General features: G+C 41.5%; 1 long non-coding RNA gene across 1 annotated transcript; it reads left to right on the top strand.

Moving 5' to 3' along the window:
* The first annotated feature begins 2,289 nt into the window (after positions 1 to 2,289).
* On the top strand, positions 2,290 to 2,774 carry LOC124480479. Its single transcript, XR_006957552.1, has 2 exons — positions 2,290 to 2,353; positions 2,592 to 2,774. It is a non-coding gene; the product is annotated as an uncharacterized LOC124480479 (long non-coding RNA).
* Positions 2,775 to 21,171: the final 18,397 nt, after the last annotated feature.

Genomic DNA, 21,171 nt, shown 5'->3' with positions numbered 1-21,171 from the left:
TTATGCATTATAAGTTAATGTTATACATACATGTTAATAAAGTAGCATACATACATGATACAACACACCAGTAACCAATTGATATTGTATTAATATACCGAAAATATCCGTGAATCGAGATGGTGCTGCTGTCGGTCCAGCCGAAAACCATTCAAACACGTTGACAGCAGTGGGTTTTCATTTAACTACAGCGAGCTACCGGAACCACGTGACAAAAAAGCTCTAGCTTTTTTCCTGCGTTTCACTGGCAGTGAGTGTTCACAATGTTGTAGTTCACTCCATTGTTCACCAAAAACGTCAGCGAGGATTGCCTAATGTAGATAAGAGTCAGCTGAAGATAGCCAGAATATCGGATTTCTTCAACTGAGCCTGTTTCATTCGTAATTTGCCTGAGAAAGCGACTTCCGTTGGCCAGCTCCATTGAAAACCATTCAAAAAAGTTGACAGCAGTGGGGCTTTTTGGAACTACAGCGAGCTACATGAACCACGTGATCACGTGTCGGCGAGATCAAAGCGTGTCGCAACTCTCTTTTTCTATGGCTCTGCTGGAAAACAAATGCCTCTTAGCTCAATTGGATAAATCTACAACCAATCAGAGCAACAGAGTATGTGACGTGTGTTAAGCGCCGCATAGTTGTTGTCAACAGAACTAAACTGAAAGGCAGTTAAATCTTTACTGACTAAACTGCAAGCAGACTTGAAGTATGCCGGGGAGTCAGATGGCTGAGCGGTGAGGGAGTCGGGCTAGTAATCAGAAGGTTACCGGATCGATTCCCCGCCGGGTCAAATGATGTTGTGTCCTTGGGCAAGGCACTTCACCCTACTTGCCTCGGGGAGAATGTCCTTACAGAGAATGTACTTACTGTAAGTCGCTCTGGATAAGAGCGTCTGCTAAATGACTAAATGTAAATGTAATGTATGCTTGAACAATGAATACAAACGATTTTTGCCGGTGTTGTAAAATTAATTTAAGGGTAGGGGGAGTACTTGTTCACACGGTCAACTTTTTAGAGCGAAACAATAAAGGGCAATGCATATACAAACAAGTTCTCCGTTTAGGATTACAACTCCACAAAAGAAAAGGAGAAACCACAATGGCCACTGGGTTTTCATTGTGTCCCATCTTCTTCGCGACCATCGGGGCCAGCTGATAAATTAAACTTTTACCGAATCCTGTAGGAAGGACGGCAAAAACATATTTTCCATCGACAAATGCCTTGATTGCGTCTCTCTGTTCCTCTTTCAAAATTAATGCGCTGTCGATGTCTTCTAAAACAGACTCGATGGCAGAATCATAACATCCCAGATCTCCAGCGGTAGCCATGTTTGTTCAAAACAAATTCAACTTAAGCGCTCTTTTGTGTCGTGGGTGATTACGTTACTGTTGATCATCTGTCCATCATCGTATAAAGCCCGCCCTGGCAATTTCATTGGTTCGCCCAGATTCTGGTTTTCTGTAGTTGGTCCCCAATACGAGACCCTCCAGACCCAACTTCCCGACCAAATTTTTTGGGGGGCGGGGAGAAGTTGGGCTGGCAGCCAGGCTAGAAGTTACTAGCCATAATTCCTGTTTTTGCAACAAAACATAGAAGCCCAACTCTATTGCATTTTTTTTTGTTGCAGTATTCGTACATATAGTAGCCTAACATTAAAGATTAGGAGGCATATTGAGGAATAATGTGGTCCCGGTTCTTGGGCCTTTATACCGTATATATCTATGCTTGGGACACCACCGGATAGAAAATCAGGAAATGACGTACTCAAATTAAGAGAGTTCATGTAACTTCGTGTCTTTATCAGGAAATGACGTCCCGAAATGAAGAGATTTCGTGTAACTTCGGCTCTTTAAATCGATTGTCAAGAGCGTTTCCATGGCATTCAGAAATATACAACCGCGCAAATCGCGGTTAATACTGTTTTCCTTGATGCTAGCTAGAGGCTAACGTTGTTAGTTAATGGGTTAGTGGGGTGGTTCAGTTACATGTAGCAACATCTATCTGTATTACATACTTAGACATATCCAATGTTTATCAGTGTTTATTATGACTAGACAGACCATCTTCAAATCTCAAAGCAAAACAGCTATTTATCAACCTGCCTTTCAGGCCCACAACCCTAGCCCTACCTCCTGCTCTGCATCCAGCGCTGGTCCCAGCCTCCTAGCCCTACCTCCTGCTCTGCATCCAGCGCTGGTCCCAGCTTCCTTCCACTAACCCCTGCTCTGCATCCAGCACTGGTCCCAGCCTCCTTCCACTAACCCCTGCTCTGCATCCAGCGCTGAGCCCAACCTCCTGCTCTGCATCCAGCGCTGGTCCCAGCCTCCTACCACTAACTCCTTCCCAGAATCCAGGAGGTAAACTAATAAACTATATATAACTACAGTTAATATATAATGACACTAACACTTTGCTGGGACTGCATTCACATAATGGTCTTGTTTTTAATTTATACCAATGTTAAATAATTCACCATAATAATACTCTATGCACAAACTACACTTACAAATGTTGTTGTTACTGTTGTTCCTATTGCCCCACAGACTGTGTTGGTGTAACCTAAAGTAAACACCCTCTACCCATCCACCATTACAGATGTAGAAGCCCAGCAACCCTGGCAAGTTGGGCAAGGTCACCCAGGACCATCAGGAGGCGCATGCATCCCAGTGCAACAAGACTCTCACCTCTGCACATGCTCACTTCAACAAGAGCAACAGAAAGCAGACTGTGTGTGTGTGTGTGTGTGTGTGTGTGTGTGTGTGTGTGTGTGTGTGTGTGTGTGTGTGTGTGTGTGTGTGTGTGTGTGTGTGTGTGTGTGTGTGTGTGTGTGTGTGTGAGAAAAAGAGAGCAAGTATGGTCGGGTTGTGATTAGAAGAGAAAGTCTGTACCAGCAAATGGACAGACCCTTCATCGGGACAGACCCAAGAATAGACACCAACAATAATTGTATTGAATAACTAATGATACATAATTGAATAATAATTTGATTCAATAACAAATCTTTATTAATATGTTGATACTACAGAGCTGTTGATTTAGGTCCCCTCAGCTACTTTTTCTCCACAGCTCCACCCTCACCTCCACCACCTAACCATCATCCTTTTATTTGTGTCATTTGTAATGCATTTGAAAAGTAAAGATTTATTATCAACTTTAAATAGTCATTCATTTCCATTCAGTATTCCTCTTTTGTTTTGGCAAGAAATTTACAATGTATGTAGGTAAGGGCCTATTAGAAATACAAAATATTTTTTTACCATGATGGGGATTCATTAGTCATTGAAGGTTCACTGTATTTAATAGTGGGCTACTCCAACAAGTTTTTAAAGTAATTTCATATTTAATAACTTTATATCATCTGCGCTACAACCAAAGTGAACAAACCAAACTACAAATATGGTGCCTATTATCGTTCAAACCTGTTGGCAGCGATTTGAGAAATTTAGTTTTCTTTTTAAACTCGTTATTTTAAACATCTTTGTCAACAATTTAAAATATACATACAAGCCACAAATGATCAATACTCAACAAGTCAACATTTAACTGTCTTTATATGTAACCTTCACCTAGCATTATTTCACATAATCTTCGAAAGTGGTTCTGACATTATGTGAAGAGTATCAATATTGGTCTAAATACAAAATCCCAGACAGGGTGTTGTATTTAGTCCAAGGGTTAAATCCTCAACAACAATAGTAAGTTAAAAAATATATATCATTAAGGAATTTTGCCACTATACACACAAAATCTAATTCTATGCATTTGACCTTTTCATGCCTCTGTGAAATGTGCGCCCGACACAAGGTCTAGTCCAGCAGGGTGAAAATTAAAATGTTGTCATGTGACTACACCAAATACACAATTGGAAGGGTCTCGATCAGGAGAATAAAACAATGCCAGTATGAAGGTTCTACTTGGTTCCTGGTGTGAAATATGGACATCTGAACTTGGACTTTTGGCCCAAAATCTGGGATTCTAGGTGGCGCTGTTGACCCCCTGTTGGTACTAGGGTTATGATATTGAAAGATTGTGTTTAACTAACCCCAATTATTCACTGTAATAAGTCATGACTATGTACCATAAAGGGAACTCAAAACCCTAACCCTAATTTTGGACCAAAACTGCATGTCTGACTGCAACCCTGTATTTGTATTGTACATTTGTTTAAAAGTTGGATTTGGCCCCATGTTGAATCCTTAACAACAATAGTAAGTAACAAAATATATATCATTAAGGAATTTAGCCACTATATACACTAAATCTAATTTTATGTCATAGGTAAGTAGGTAATAATTCAATAGGAGCCTGCAAAGAGCTGAAGGTAAATACAAGCGTCAGCTAAATGACTTCAATTCCTCATGTGTCACATATAGGAGGAGCATGGGCGAGAATGATTGGAGTTGCCCTTTGCATCTTGGATGCCATGTTACTTCAAAAGAGCTGCTCACTTCACCAGTTCATACTGTAGAAGTGACAATCGTGAGACGGGGAATTTCAACAGTACTGACTAGCTCGGCTTGTTTCACAATAACTTTTGCTCCAGTCAGAATAGTCATAGTGGTATAGGCTACTGTAATGACACGTTATACCAGGCAAGGAGTGTGCTGTCTATTAATTTAGACTGGAAAAAAGTCAATTGCAATGTATAATGCTTATACCTGTGTTGTATTGAAGTGTTTTGTCACTGTGATCTTGCACTTAGTTAAAAAAGATCTTAAAAGAACCTAGAATAGTTGGAACCCCAACTAGTCTATTAGGAATAGCTTGGTCAGGTTACATTTACATTACATTTAGTCATTTAGCAGACGCTCTTATCCAGAGCGACTTACAGTAAGTACAGGGACATTCCCCCGAGGCAAGTAGGGTGAAGTGCCTTGCCCAAGGACACAACGTCGGGAATCGAACTGGCGACCTTCAGATTACTAGCCCAATTCCCCACCGCTCAGCCACCTGACTCCTCATGTTACATGTTTTAAGTAGGGTCAGTATATATTATATATAATAAGTTGTTGGATTGAGGTTTGGCTCATATGGTTGCATTTTGTATTCTATCTCTGATTAAATAATTGGACATAAATGTTATAAATCATGCTTTATTAAGATGTTTTTGCTGCAGAGCTGCTGGTAAAGGTCTCCCTGGCTTCTTCAGGGCTGTTTGGGAAGCTGACCTCCATTTCTATATCATTCTGAAAAATAACACAGTGAGTCAAAGATAAAACGAAGAATAGATTAATTGAGATACTCATTTTTATAAACTAACCTCCTAAGTCAAGCCATAACAAAAAATAGTTGATGATCCCTCGCACTGCTGATGTAGTAAACGTTCCGCTGTTTTCACCAAAGGAATTTTAGAGATGTTGCAATGCAATGTCTCTATCATAAAAACAAAAGACAGCTAGCTGTATATTAACTATTAATGGCATATTTTGATTTAATCAACAGATTTACCACTGTTGGGGGATGAAAAGGACAAGTTCTCTCGCCACCTCTGTGGCTGGCAACCAGTCCTGTACTGGGCTTTCTGGACACATCACACAAACATCATGGACTGTCATTCATTTGAGAGTGTTTAGCGGTTACAACACCGAAATAATTGTAAAGCGCTAGGACCTGAGTAAGGGTTAGTGGTAGGAGGCTAGGACCAGCACTGGATGCAGAGCAGGGGTTAGTGGAAGGAGGCTGGGACCAGCGCTGGATGCAGAGCAGGGGTTAGTGGAAGGAGGCTGGGACCAGCGCTGGATGCAGAGCAGGGGTTAGTGGAAGGAGGCTGGAACCAGCGCTGGATGCAGAGCAGGGGTTAGTGGAAGGAGGCTGGGACCAGTGCTGGATGCAGAGCAGGAGGTTGGAACCAGTGCTGGATGCAGAGCAAGGGTTAGTGGAAGGAGGCTGGGACCAGCGCTGGATGCAGAGCAGGAGGTAGGGCTAGGAGGCTGGGACCAGTGCTATGCAGAGCAGGGGTTAGTGGAAGGAGGCTGGGACCAGCGCTGGAAGCAGAGCAGGAGGTTGGGACCAGTGCTGGATGCAGAGCAGGGGTTAGTGGAAGGAGGCTGGGACCAGCGCTGGATGCAGAGCAGGAGGTAGAGCTAGGAGGCTGGGACCAGTGCTACGCAGAGCAGGGGTTAGTGGAAGGAGACTGGGACCAGCGCTGGAAGCAGAGCAGGAGGTTGGGACCAGTGCTGGATGCAGAGCAGGGGTTAGTGGAAGGAGGCTGGGACCAGCGCTGGATGCAAAGCAGGAGGTAGGGCTAGGGTTGTGGACCTGAAAGGCAGGTTGATAAATAGCTGTTTTGTTTTGAAATTTGAAGATGGTCTGTCTAGTCATAATAAACATTGGATATGTCTAAGTATTTAATACAGATAGATGTTGCTACATGTAACTGAACCACCCCACTAACCCATTAACTAACAACGTTAGCCTCTAGCTAGCATCAAGGAAAACTCTGACAGCCATAAACCACGATTTGCGCGGTTGTATATTTCTGAATGCCATGGAAACGCTCTTGACAATCGATTTAAAGAGCCGAAGTTACACGAAATCTCTTCATTTCGGGACGTCATTTCCTGATAAAGACACGAAGTTACACGAACTCTCTTAATTCGTCATTTCCTGATTTTCTATCCGGTGGTGTCCCAAGCATAGATATATACGGTATAAAGGCCCAAGAACCGGGACCACATTATTCCTCAATATGCCTCCTAATCTTTAATGTTAGGCTACTATATGTACGAATACTGCAAAAAAAAAAAAATGCAATAGAGTTGGGCTTGTATGTTTTGTTGCAAAAACAGGAATTATGGCTAGTAACTTCATCACAACGTAGACTGCACATGAAAAATCGAGCAGGTTGATTATGCTACTTACACTGAAAGTTAAAATAGCGTGGTAGATAGTAGCCAGGGCAACCAGCCAGTTCGCGTGCTCTCGTTGTCCAGGTCTCGTTCCATTATGAATGACATTGACAGCTTCTATATTTCTTCGGTTATTGCTTAAGTCCTTTCTTGGTTATAAATATTAAGATCGGTTGAATACGGGTGGTAAAGGATACATAAAAGCACGGATCAGTGGTAAAGTAGTAGGCTTTGGGTATTATTCGAATAAATATTCTATAGCCTACTTCTTAAAAAACAACACGGCAAGTTATATTATGAACTCGTTTTTTATCGCTTAAATATTGGAACAAAACCTTAAATGAACACGAAAACATTTCACCATTGTTGCTCCATTGAAATGAATTGGGTAGGCTAATTAAAACGTGCCGAGGGTCACGAAATATTCTCTCCATTGAAATGCACTGGTTGAAAAAATGTGGCAGTCACGAAAAAAGTGCTAATTTCGTGAACGTGTCACGAAATATTAGATCATTTTTCGTGACTATATGAAACGGGCGATTGTAATCTACTGCCCTTCTGCTTGTTTAAGGTCCAGGGTGGCTCATTAATAACACACACGGCTTAGCATATCATTAGACAAATCGAGTAATTCCAACCTTCTAAACTACTGGTAGGACAGGAGGTGCCCTACTATTTGATTCAAATGGGTGATTTGTTTGTGATTTGGTTCGATTGAATCTACTGATTCATTCTGTATCCGGTGTCATTTTAATATAGCCTATAAATTGTGAATTGTAATATAAAAATGTTAATGATTAATCGAAAATCGATCGTTAATTCTCCCGACGATCGATTAAGACAATTTAGTCGAATGCCCATCCCTGAAGCATAAAATAAAAAAATGTGGCTATAATGTGTAATAATATGTTCATTAAAACAAAATTATTGTTATCAGTCTTGAACACCACACACAGGTGGACAGATACATAAGCCTACACTCAGACCATACACACACACAGGTCTTTGCACAATGTTTTGCAGCATGATGATCAGGAAACTCATAGATGAAATTTTGATTGTTTGGAAATGAATGCCTCCAAAGTTAAATATATATTTACCAGCAGAAACACGTTACATTAAATACAATTCTGTATAATACCAAACTGGCTAAATTATTCTACACAAACTCCTGTCTCCAATTGCTATATGATAATTCAATCTATGGTCAATATTTCTTTCCAGCAAACTGAACTGCAAATAGGCTCTGCACAGCCTTCTTTGGTCAAAAGTAACTAAATTACCTGAAGTGTCAAAGAAGATGGGAAGAGATAGAGAGCGAGCGAGAGGCAGAGTGATGAATGGTGTTAATCCATTATTTCTAGCTGGTCTTTGAAGTTGCTGTAGATGTTACCGGCTTGGAGTTACGGTGGAATTAAATTAAAGTAGGAACTCTCACATGGTGTTCCCAAAAGGCAGTATGTTAATTTGTGGTTAAGTCTATTTGAAATGCTCAAACTGCCATAAATGATTTGAAGGCTACGCCATATTTGACATACATGATCAAGAGCTCACTGTGAGAAGGCTGCTGCTAGTGAACAGTGGTGTTTGTCTCAATTAGTGGCATGAACTGTCTTGGAGAGAGAGAGGAGACGGATGTCACAGAGGGAGATAAGAGAGGGCAATAGAGAAGGTAGAGATAAAAAAGAGAGGGGGGGGGTCACACAGAAGGGATTTGTGGCCTGTCCTGGAGCATCTGACTGGAGTCTGACTGAATGAATGCTGGCCTAGAGGCTGTCTGGAAACTGGCCTGCAGGAAGTGTGAAGGTTGACTGGAGGCTGGCCGGGAGGAAGTGTTAAGGCTGACTAGAGGCTGGCCTAGCAGCAGTTTGAAAGCTGACTGGAGGCTGGCCTAGAGACAGTTTAAAGGTTGACTGGAAGCTAAATGGAGGCTGGCCTAGAAAATGGTTGGACACAAACTTGCTGTACTAAAAGCTAGCTAAATATTGACTGGAGCCCTGTCTTAGGGCTTGCTAGAAGCTGAAGCAGTGATAGACTAGGGGCTGACTGGGGAATGACTGGAGGCTGACTATTTTAGGGTGTTTCCTCTGTGACTGGCCTTAGCAACATGCCACAGGACATAATTTCATGCATGCCTGTATTCAGAACCATTGCAGCTTCTAATGTCCACTGTTCTCTACTGAGTTACACCAAAAGGCTGAGTTTTCAGAAAACACTTTTGCTGTGACATTCTGCTGATCTTTCTCCCATCCCAAAATACACTTTTAGATTGACAGGCTAAAAGACAAAATAAAAAAATGGCAATATACGTGGCAAGAATAAACAATAGAAGTGTACAGGGTTACTGTGTGGCTTGTCTCAAGCCCACACACACATTGTTCCTGACATCCACACCTGCACCAGAGAGAGAAGAGAGAGGGCTGTATGAGGTAACGCATAACCCCTTACTACGCCACAAAGAAACAACAGGTGTTCATTAGCATTGAAGATGCCCTCAACCCTCTCTTCAATTTCGAGACAAAATGATGGCGCGTCGATGGAAACAAAGAATTGTTTATTTGACTGAACAATAAAATCCCAAGAAAATTGGAATTTAAATACCACTGCGACAAGACTGTGATTAGTTGCTGGATTATAGTAATTGTGTTTCTGGCTGGTCATGAACAGCGAGGTCAAAAACGGTGGGGCTGATCTGGTGGTCACACGGTGAAACCATGAATGACAATCACTTCCTGGTCGAACTAAGGGTGCCTCGGTAAACAAACTAAGTTGGTAGAGAGAATGAGTGTGTCTGGTTGTGACATTTAGACACCAAAATTAGATAGAAATAGGGTTATCTTGAGACGCTGGCAATACACACTGGTTGTACGCCATGAACAGAGAAAATATTTATAAACAGTCTGCAATAAATAGCGCTTTCTAACCTCCAACACAATCAAATCAATGCAAATGAGTATTTGAGTTAGATTTGAGACACAAATAAAACAATAAAACTGAAAAATATCATGAACAAGCATTTCATATACTTTAAGTATCAGTTCAATCACATGTCAATAAAATCCCATAATTTTAAGGAGGACCCACTGTGACCAAGCCCCGGGGTGATCTACTGGATCTTCAAAGCTTAAGAATACATGCACACACTGACACACACATGAAATCTAGTACACACACATGAAATCTTTTCAGAACTGGCCTTTGGTGGGGCAGTCATGTCTGAGAGTCTGATAGATAATGCATCCTTCATGTGTTAATCAGATGGCTAACCAAATTATCTGTGACCACTGCATGTCCTCTAGAGTTCAGGACCTCTCCTACTGAAAATCCATCCACTTGAAAGTCTTTGGGATTACCACACATAAGCATAGCCCTAGAACACATTTTCTGCTTGACCAAGTTGATATTCGCCATGCTATTGACTGTGTTTTTATTACATATAACAAATTCATCCCCTTGCTGTGTTTGTTCTCTGTCTCTCCTGTATCGTTCTCTGCTTGGAATGCAAAGTATATGTAGCGCCTCTCTAGCCAGGTTAATCTTGAGAGGTGGCTAACCTGAATTCTTAAACTAATCTAGCAGGGTTTCTTAGTTACAGTTTTTCACAATTGTTAATACACAAAAAGCAAAACTTTGGCAACATTTTCACAACCTTAACGTCATGTACCAATTGCTCGACCCAATTTATTACTACTTTACACTCCCTTATCTGCATTAGACCGATGACACGGGCTGTGTCTACTACCGCACACTTTATGAAGTACACTGCAGAACAGTGCCCTGCAAAACAGTGCACTTACATATTCAGTGCACTCTGTCGCTGATAAGTGCTGTCTCAAATGGAACACTTACGTTAAACACTTGGTGGAAGTGATGGACGCAAATCTGCTCGCCACACCCGCAATAGACAAGTTCATGAGACGTTTCCGCTCTACTTCCTGAACTGCTCCCCTATTTGCAATCCACTTCCGTTCTGGCGGGCTAGGTTTGTTTTGCTAGCTAGCTCCGTTGTGCCGACAAAGCACTGATATCGCAGTAACAAAGAGGATATAACATTTACAACATGAAGAAAAGTGGTTCGGGAAGGACGTGTGCGGTAGTTGGTTGCAAACACTCGAAAAAAGCACCTGAACGAGTGGTTAGATAGAGTGCTACGACCAGTTTTAAAACCTAGAATCGCCTCTAGAATCGCCTCTAGTAAAGCAGTCATAACCGGGTTCATAGGAAGAATAGATACGTAGGCACTTCAGGCAGTGACAAGCCACATAAATAAGGATAACAGTGTACTGCCTGTCTTGTCCTTGTGAAGTTGTTAAATTGAATAGGCTGAACATCAATTGATGTTAACATGTAACATCAAGTATAGCCTAGAAATTCCAAACGAATTAGCGTTAGCTTTCAATTTTACGTATACCTAGGCTACTTGGACCGTGTCCTGGCAATAAATGAAGAACATTATGCTACATGTTTTGCCAGGATAACTGGCAAGACCATTGAATTTTCATGATGTTCCTGTGTGTTTATTCCTTTGACTGGGTACAACAACGCGATCAGTCAACCGACTATAGGGTTAAATGTTTTTAATGTCGGGCTACGAATTTATTGAACAACTTCTGTCTGATACGTGTGGCATCCTTTAGCCAAATAATTAGCCTACATTTTGCTGAGAGATTGAAGAGCTAGACAACAAATGTTCTAATGAATCACCGACTAAAAGTCATCTTCTGACATTGCCTTTGCTCCATGTTAAAAGCTCCAAAATGATGGACTGGCAAAAGCTTTATAACTATAAATCTACTCTAAATGTACTTAAAAGTATGGCGTCGACGTTATCCACAAGTACTACATGCCACAACGTTGGCACTTATCCAGTAGTAAATGTCAAACGACAAGTATGTCAAAGTAGTAGAACCATGATCCAAAGATAGCATAGACAAATCCCTGTGTTTACACCGGCAGACGCTGTGCAAACCACTTCCAGCGGAATTAAATTGCATATTTGTAATTTGTAGAGTTATGGCGGCCCCCTAGTTTTGGCACGTAAACTTGTCTATACCTGCCAAAATTAACGCGCTTCTCCACTCAAGTGGAAAAAGCTGCCGAAAGGGCTCCTCCTTTTCCGCTACGTAGCCAAGATGGCGCCCGTTTAGGGCGAGTAGTGTCCATCGTTGTACACTGTTTTTTTGGACCGTTTGCAGTGCGCCATCCTGGTACTTTCAGTGCACTGACTTATTCTGGTTTTGTGAGTGAAGCGCCCTAAGCACTGAAAGTCAGTGCTCGAAGTGCACAAATGCGCGGTTGTAGACACAGCTATTGTTACACAAACTTCGCTACTGACACGTTAGCTCACCGCTAGCTTGGTAGCTTAGTCTAAGGCCCCGTTTACACAAAAGAAAAACGCATATAAAAACTCTGGCCAAAGTGGAGATTTCTGAAAACTCAGTTTTTGTGTTTGCGTGTGCACTAGCTTAAACGAAGTTTTAGGTTCTCAAAGCTCACAGTATGGGACTAAAAAAGCATTACGTCATGAGAGCGTCCTGTTTATAGTAACAGATGCGTTCGACTTCATGCAGCGCCGGCGTCGCCTGCAGCCCAGCTGACTCGAAGCAGCCAATGGCTTTCTCAGCTTCAACGCAGCCGGCTGTCGGCACCGCCGGTGGTGCATGAAGTCGAACACAACTAGCATAATGGGGTCATTTATTTGTGAATTGCGTTACATTACTGAATCATGAAATACATTTGTGCATCGCATTTGTGAATCATTCAAACAAATGAACCTCGCGCCTGAAAGGTAAAGGAAGTCGGTCGTGTTATTCGTAGTTGTTGATTTAGAAAATTGTGATTGGTTTGCATGGCTTTATCCTTCACATTACACTGCCGCCTACAGGTTTGGCATAGTTATGATGGCGCTCGGGGGCGTATATGTGGGTTCATGTAAACAGAAACATTTTTTAAAACGTACTTGTGCGTACAACGTTATTTTAGAAAACGGAGGGGCAGAAATATTCGTTTCTGTAAATACCCAGCTATGTGTAAACGTGGCCTAAGCCGGTGTTGTCGCCCAACTGGTTACCACGTGTCGTGGTAGTTTTTGCAGACAATCAATTGTTCAAGCTGAAGTTGGGTGAAGTATAAAGTTAATGTTTATTTGACGTAGGTTTAATCATAATAACGTTACCAACATAACATCATCAGCACACAAACATAAGACAATAACACAAAGACAATTCCATACAGCTCCATCTAGCATTCTAGAATGGAACCGGGAGAATCCAGCCCACTAGCACTACTCAGCTGATGGCCCTGAACCCCCCAGAACATTCTTCAACAGACCATTTTATAGATACGACAGTTCTCAAAAGTCATTGGTCCATCCTACACACCTGAAGCTATACCAATTCTCTTCTGTCATTGGTTAAATCCTTAGAACAATACAGTTGAATCCACATTTTCTTCAGACCAACTGTCTCTTCCCCCCAGGTGACAAGAACCCTATCAGGTCACCCAGACTTCATGTCTCTTAGACTTCATGTCTCTTAGTTAGGTGTTATAAAACTACAGGTGGTATCTCTACCAAATGGAGTTGAATTAACATACATTGTATCGAGCTTCTTCCTGAAACACATTCATTGTACATATAGGCCCAAAACTTCTTTCACATTTCCACAGTTTTTCTTTTTGTACAATTAATGTCATCCAACAATAAACAGTTTTTCAAAAACAAAACAAAAATCCAGCTTCAATACAATTCCTAATCAGGATACAAAATGTCATTGTGTAGTTGTCGTCTCTGGTTGTGTGTGCGCATGTGTTAGGCAATTACCCTTCCGTGGTATCAATTTTGAAACTGCAATTCCTTCCTTTGCCACCATCGCTGTTGATTCTGTCTGTAAACTGTGACAAATCCCTTTGCCATTTTTCCCTGTCTCTCTGGACACTCACGAAACCACAGCCTTGATCTTTCCGATCCAAGCGCTGTCTTTCTGGCAATTTTTAGCAGACATTGTTCAACAGACGGCGGACTAGCACATTCGGAAGAAAAAATTATGTGTATTTTATGGATTAGTTATTTTCTTATACTCCTCGTTGTTTCAAACAAACATTTAACACAAAAGACAAACTTATACAATTTCCTCACTTTTTCTTTTAACTTCTCCTTCCTCACATAAAAGAGAAGTCGGGATTCAAATTCAACATGGAAACCACCACATCAGATTAGCCGTTTACACATCCATCTCAGTTCTGGTCGACAATCTGCAACTTGTCAATTTGGTTAGGATTTATTAACCAATGTTTGCCACGCATTGGTCGACCACCAAACTAAGAATTAATCATAACACACACATCTCAGTATCAATAAACTCATGCAGAACTCGTAACCCCTAATGGGACTCAAGATCCTTTGTACGACTTCAACGCAACGGGTCTCGAACCCTTTAACATGTATTAGTATACTTTAGTAATTACATGACTTCAATAGACCTAGATAGCTCATACAATTCCCTAAAATATCGCAATAACATGTATTTGTGAGAAAAAAAAAAAAAAATTGTAACTAGATATGACAATTTCAACCAATCCATTCACAGATCATCCACTGTGAATTTCAAGAACATTCCACATTACCCAAACACTCATCCACACACCCATGGATGGACAACCATACGCACAATGCATATGACAACTGGCGCAGCAACATAAACTGGCCACGTCTGGAGCTCTGAACAACATCAAAGACTTAACACAGACCACAACTGCATCTTTGAACTACTCAAAGACTAAACACAGAGGATTTACAGTAGGAATGTAGCAATATCACAATTTGGACCCGAATTAAGATGGAATTGCACATCTATTTATCCGACTAAAATTGTACCATTCAAACAAAACCCCATCAAATTCAACAACAACTTCAACCTCACCATAACTTCACTCAAAGTAATCGATCTCAGTAACTCACCACTTTTCCCCTGTTCAAAATGCCGCATTGAACCACCTGACCCTGAGGAAGAATCCCGTTCTTGCCACTCACGAGTCCAAGTCGCACTTCAATGGACATCCTAGTGCCCCCTCCAAAACTGTCGTGGTAGTTTTTGCAGACAATCAATTGTTCAAGCTGAAATTGGGTGAAGTATAGAGTTAATGTTTATTTGACGTAGGTTTAATCATAATAACGTTACCAACATAACATCATCAGCACACAAACATAAGACAATAACACAAAGACAATTCCATACAGCTCTATCTAGCATTCTAGAATGGAACCGGGAGAATCCAGCCCACTAGCACTACTCAGCTGATGGCCCTGAACCCCCCAGAACATTCTTCAACAGACCATTTTATAGATACGACAGTTCTCAAAAGTCATTGGTCCATCCTACACACCTGAAGCTATACCAATTCTCTTCTGTCATTGGTTAAATCCTTAGAACAATACAGTTGAATCCACATTTTCTTCAGACCAACTGTCTCTTCCCCCCAGGTGACAAGAACCCTATCAGGTCACCCAGACTTCATGTCTCTTAGACTTCATGTCTCTTAGTTAGGTGTTATAAAACTACAGGTGGTATCTCTACCAAATGGAGTTGAATTAACATACATTGTATCAAGCTTCTTCCTGAAACACATTCATTGTACATATAGGCCCAAAACTTCTTTCACACACGCTAACTGGTTCCCCAGCTGTGCGTTCACGCATCAGTCTTCTTCCATCACCAGATTTGTTACGAATTCACAAACATGTTACTGGCGATTTTCAAGTCGGATCTCATATTTGCTGCAGCGAATATGAAAGTATGAACGTATAGGCTACGTGCGCACTACATTACATCCATTCACGACAAAATAAATGGAGACAAAATAAAACATTTGCATGCTCGCATGAAGTGGGATTCGATCGCACTAGAGCAAAAATACGTTCGTCATGGCAGTCCGTCGCCTTACACTGAGAGCTATTTAGCTCATAAAATGATTTCTAAATCGGTACGTATTTATTAACTACGTTGGCCTGCAGGTAACATCTTGTTTTGGCTTCTTCTAAAACAACTGGTTCCCATAGACACTACCCAATGTAGGCTACTAATCACGTATTTGTGGTTGTTTTGAGCCAATAGCCGTATTTTCCACGACATCACAGCTCCTTCTGACACCACATATTCAAAATTCATACTAAGAACGTCGCTGCTAACCCAGATAATACGATCAAAATAGCCTACGCGTAACCCTTTGAAACATAACATGTGTCCATTCGTTTCCTGTGCGATTTCGTGTATGGCTGAGTGTTTCTTTACTGTATCTTTTGAAATCAATTCATTTCATAGTTGTATATGTAGCGAGCACTAGCGTACATTACAGACGTTCGCCAGGATAAAATAAATGGAAGCTAAGAAAATAAAAGATTCGAGTGGGATTCGATCCCACAAGCAAAAACACATCCATCATTGAAGACCGTTGCATTACACTGTAACTTTGCAACTACGTAAACCCAAGTCTGCACACTTGGCCATGACAACTACAATATCGACTTTAGAGAACTACATTCTACATATATGTGTTTGAAACGCCCCCGAGCGTGGTGAACTGTGGGAAGGCAAGCGATGGCAAGCGATTCGCGTCGCTGCAGTGTGAACACACTGTAACAGTGTGAAGACTTGGGTTTACGTAGTTGCAACATCGATCAAAATACAACTTGTATACAACATACAAAACTGCTTAATAGACATGTTGACATGTGTAAAAAACGTTTTACTATATTCCTCAATCTCTGCTAATCTGTCGATACGATAGGGAGTTCCAGCCGGGCAAGCTACTGTAGCTAGTTACCACAGAACGAAGTTACGTAATGTGACTAAACTGAATTTGAAAGTACAAGCACCCACAACTTCGGCAAACCTTGCGCCATGCTTTGTTTTTTTTTAATTAACATCTCTGTACAAATACAGCTATGTATCTTACAGGACTGGGTAAGCAACCACACTAACGATTAGTTTCTCCTCCACCTTGAAACCAGAGCCTGTTTCTTTATTAGACATTCTCTTTTGAAACCTAGAAAGCTAGAAACGTTTGCCATGGTTGCTACGTTACGAGAAACAAGAAAACACTCCAATTGGCCATTGTTAGCGAAAATCGCGCCTCATTTGCATAAAGTTGAGAAAATCTCAACTCTGTCGCGTCACTACCCACAATGCACCACGCAAGCGATTCGCCTGGCTCCATAGCAAATGAATGGAAAACATGTTGTAGCTCGCATCGCGTCGCTGCAGTGTGAACGCACTGTAAGCGCCACCTTTTTTCTTTTGACGCCCATGTTATCAAAAGGGACCGACCACACTGGCTGCGAAGCACTGCGAAGCGCCGCGATTGCCTGCGATCTGCAGCAATCGTTTCGGCAGCTGATCGAATTTTTTCGCGAGACGCTTGCAAAATCGGCTGCAGGATGATAAAATACACCATATTAGTTGATATATTTGAATAAAAAAACATGTTATTAAGATTTTACTACATTAATTGTAAACTATGGTGAACATTTGTAAAGTTGTAGACTTTAAAATAAAAAAAAACTATTTTTTTTTTTCAAATATTACTTTGGAGGCCTACGTACATTATCCACTCTATATAAAACCTAACTACACAATGTTGGTAACGAATGGCGTTCCATGTGGTTACCCTGATAAAAACAAATTAAAATAAACGGATTGATCTGTTGAGCCAGCATGCCTGTAGTTGTTTTGTTTGTTTGAGAGAAACGAGCAGTCACGCTTTGCCCACAGCACACACACGTGCAGACATAGTCTACCGAGAGAGAACCCCCAAGTTGATTTTGAAAATCAGCGAGAAATTCAAGGAGATTGACGACATCAACTATTTCCCCGAAGTTGAAAAGCATAGGGAGTTGCATGACCCCCAGAACCAATTTTACAAGGACAACGTAGAGAAGGATCAATGTAGGGATGCTGTTGGGGCGGCTGTTGGAATAATACGTTTCCTAAATATAGCCTATGCCATGTTTATGTACCGTGTCAGTGAAAAAGGAAAGCTCAGAGTAGCTGAAAGGCTTAGTGACGGGCGCGGAGAAATGCATGTCTGGTGTGAACAGCTTTTGCTCAGTCGTAGCCGATCCTAGACATTCGCGGCGCTTCCAGGCGCTTCGCAGCTAGTGTGTCCCTAGCGTCAGTGTCTTTCCTCCTTTTGTAACTCTTTATCTCTCTCTCTGTTTTTCCCTCCCTAATTCTCTCTCTCTCTGCCTAAAGGTAAACTTGTTCCTGAAAGACAGCAACGTCTCTGAGTCATCTATACAGCCAATCCCAGAGGGCCTCATTTGCAGGATCAATTATGAGGACAGGAGCCTGTTTCTCTCTCTGATAAAGACAATGAGCTTGTCAGGGCGGCATGGCGGTATGTCCATGTGTGATGTGTCCACACTATTGATTATTGAGTTGCACCATGGGACATTGTGCTCTCCCCCAAAGACAAATTGTCCTCAGTTTGTGTTCACTGTGGATTTAGCTATAGTGTAGTGTCACATTAGTCAACACATCCTCAAACCTCAAGCCTGATGGTTGTAAAGGATGCATCTCTTAGCAGAATAATCATATGGGCTCACAGATTAGCATGCACTCGTAAATCCATAGCACCAGAGTTCTACCACAAGCTAACCCTGGTTTGTTCAAATCTAGCATGTATTTGCATTTATCTACCAGTGGGATATGATCCATGACCCAAGCTCAGAGCTGGCCCACAGTAAGTAAGGCAGTGCCTCGTGACCAGGGTTCTAATTGGGGTATTTGCCATACATATTGATAAAAAGCCCTGGCATTTCCCCTAGCTGACAGAACTTAAAGGCAGGGCAGGCCAGACAAGCAGAGGCTATGTGGTTTGAATACACAAGTGGTCATTTCTAACTATCTTACCACCAACAACCACAAGCTGCCTCCGTCCACCCACACACTCACACACACACAAGGCACACACCTAGGGACATGCTCACACACACACACACACACACATACAGACACACACACATACAGACACACGCACACATCTCTTTTGCGGCACCAAGGTCCATTGAGACTGGCTCAGATAAAAAGCACTTCAATTAGTGTACAAAATATTGATTGCTATGCTTTTCATGTGGGCATTCTAACACCGGACACGTACAACGGATCCAGGGAGATAGGTCTTGGATCTGCTTAGGCATCTAGATCCGCTCATAAGAATGAGAATAGGTCATTGATACACAGCAATGCATCTCATTTCTGTGGGGGGTTGTGGACACAGCCAGAACAGCACCTTTATCACCCGATATCCAATGTGCGAGTTTAGAAGACATCAGTTTGATTTAGAACAAGAGTCCACGGCTATTTTGGTGTTTCTAAGGTTTTTGGTGATGGAATTTCTTCCCTGTTGGAGGAGGTCATTCCTAGACCAAGTTAACTTTGGATTTTAAGGGAAAAAACGAAGAAAAGCAACAGCGTTTTTGCAACACCTTTGCCAATGTGGCTATGATGTTAACTTGTCAGCATGAATTATTGACATTTGCATAAGCCTGGCTATAAATGGGTAGCTAGGAGTGGGTGACCTCACACCCTGACAGCCTCCGCTGGCGCTGGATGCTCTGGCTGACAGACAGGTGTCACCCTGATCCAGGGACTTCCACTGGGATATACACTGTCTATTCCTTTTGCCTTCTCCTACTCCTCTACCAAGTAACTTCCCTTGATTCTTCCCTGGAGTCTGTATGACTGTTTAAAGTATTTTGAATCTAGTGGATTTTTGGTAATTCCTGGAGGTCAGTGGTAATCTGTGGAGATCTGCAGAGATGTCGGGTTGTGTGGCGTGACTCTCAGCTTTCCGCCCTCTCTTTCTCCTCATTACTCTGCTCTTTCTGCTGACTCATGTCAACCTTGGTTCCAGTCAATGACAACAGCATGTAACTAAGCGAATCATTAGTGTCCTCATACAGATATGCTACAGTTACTACTGAATGCTCGTAGTGTTTCTGAGGATAAATATAAACACCCTGACATTCAGATCGATCACGTTTCTGAAGACAAACGTTAGCGCAACGATCAACATTTTGTTCAGCAACAATGAGCTGTTCTGATGAATAGCAACATGACTTGTCGTCAAAGTGGTAAATAAATATGTTTAATCTTTTGTTGTGATAAAGGCTGTGTAGAGGACAAGAGAAGATAGAAGAAGAGCATAGCCTTGCAGACAGTCTTTATGAATGAATATTCCACCATCAGAATCAGAATCAGAAAGGGATTTATTCGCCATGAAAGTTTGCACAGACAAGGAATTTGCTTTGGCAGGAAGGTGCATAAAATAAACATATAGGAATCTTAAATTTAGATATATGGTCTAACTATACTAAGTATACATAAACTAGCAATACTAAGTGGAATACAATTTAAAATAAAATATACAATAAAGTAGAATATAAGTTGCCATAAAATAAAATATAAGTTGCCAATTTACAGTATAAAATACAATATAAAATACAAATATTACACGAATTGTGAGTAGTGCAAATGCAATTGTTTTAAGACATGAAGTCATTAAAGTCAGTGTGAACTCTTGGCCTTGTTGAGGAGGCCAACAGCGGAAGGGAAGAAACTGTTTGTGTGGCGTGAGGTTTTGGTCCTGATGGACCGCAGCCTTCTGCCGGAGGGGAGTGACATATCTCATGCTCTAACTGAAAAATTGTCTTAACAACTGAGGATGGGCCAACACTGCTGTCACAGGGCTCCAGACCAACTTTTTCCCTTGGTTGCACTTGTGCGCCTAACTTTTTTATTTAGGTGCACCAGCACAAAATGTAGGTGTACCCAAATTTTTCCTTGCGTCGCCACAATTTCAAGGTCACCTTTTTATCACGCTCCATATACATTCATATATATATATATTATGTTAATTGTCTTAAACAAGAATAAGGTGTAGGTAAATATTGGTTTTATTTGAAGCACAATAAAAATAAACATATTTTAAGTGCTTCACTGAACTGCCAAACGAAAACATTCCAAGCAAAATAAAACATTTCAAAATAGTAAGTGCTACTGACCTAACATTTCATGGCTCAAAGTCTTATAGCGGGTCCCCCCCTTGCTGTAGCATGCCCTTCAGATGGCCAACACCTGTAATTTGGCTTTCTTGTCCTTTGGCCTTGGCTAAACCAGCTTGCCACACTCTTCCCTACCATCAAAATCCTAGCTCCATGGCCCAGCTCCGTAACTCAGGGGTGGATAATTGGGGTGTGCTGCCTTCGGCGAGCACAAACCATTGTTTTCACATATATATTATTTATTGTTTATTTTCGCGCCCCTAAGGCT

This window comes from Hypomesus transpacificus, chromosome 1 (assembly GCF_021917145.1).
Source record: "Hypomesus transpacificus isolate Combined female chromosome 1, fHypTra1, whole genome shotgun sequence".
Classification (NCBI taxonomy): Eukaryota; Metazoa; Chordata; class Actinopteri; order Osmeriformes; family Osmeridae; genus Hypomesus; species Hypomesus transpacificus.
The sequence above is the reverse complement of the archived record's forward strand: the minus strand, read 5'-3'. Positions and strand labels throughout refer to the sequence as shown.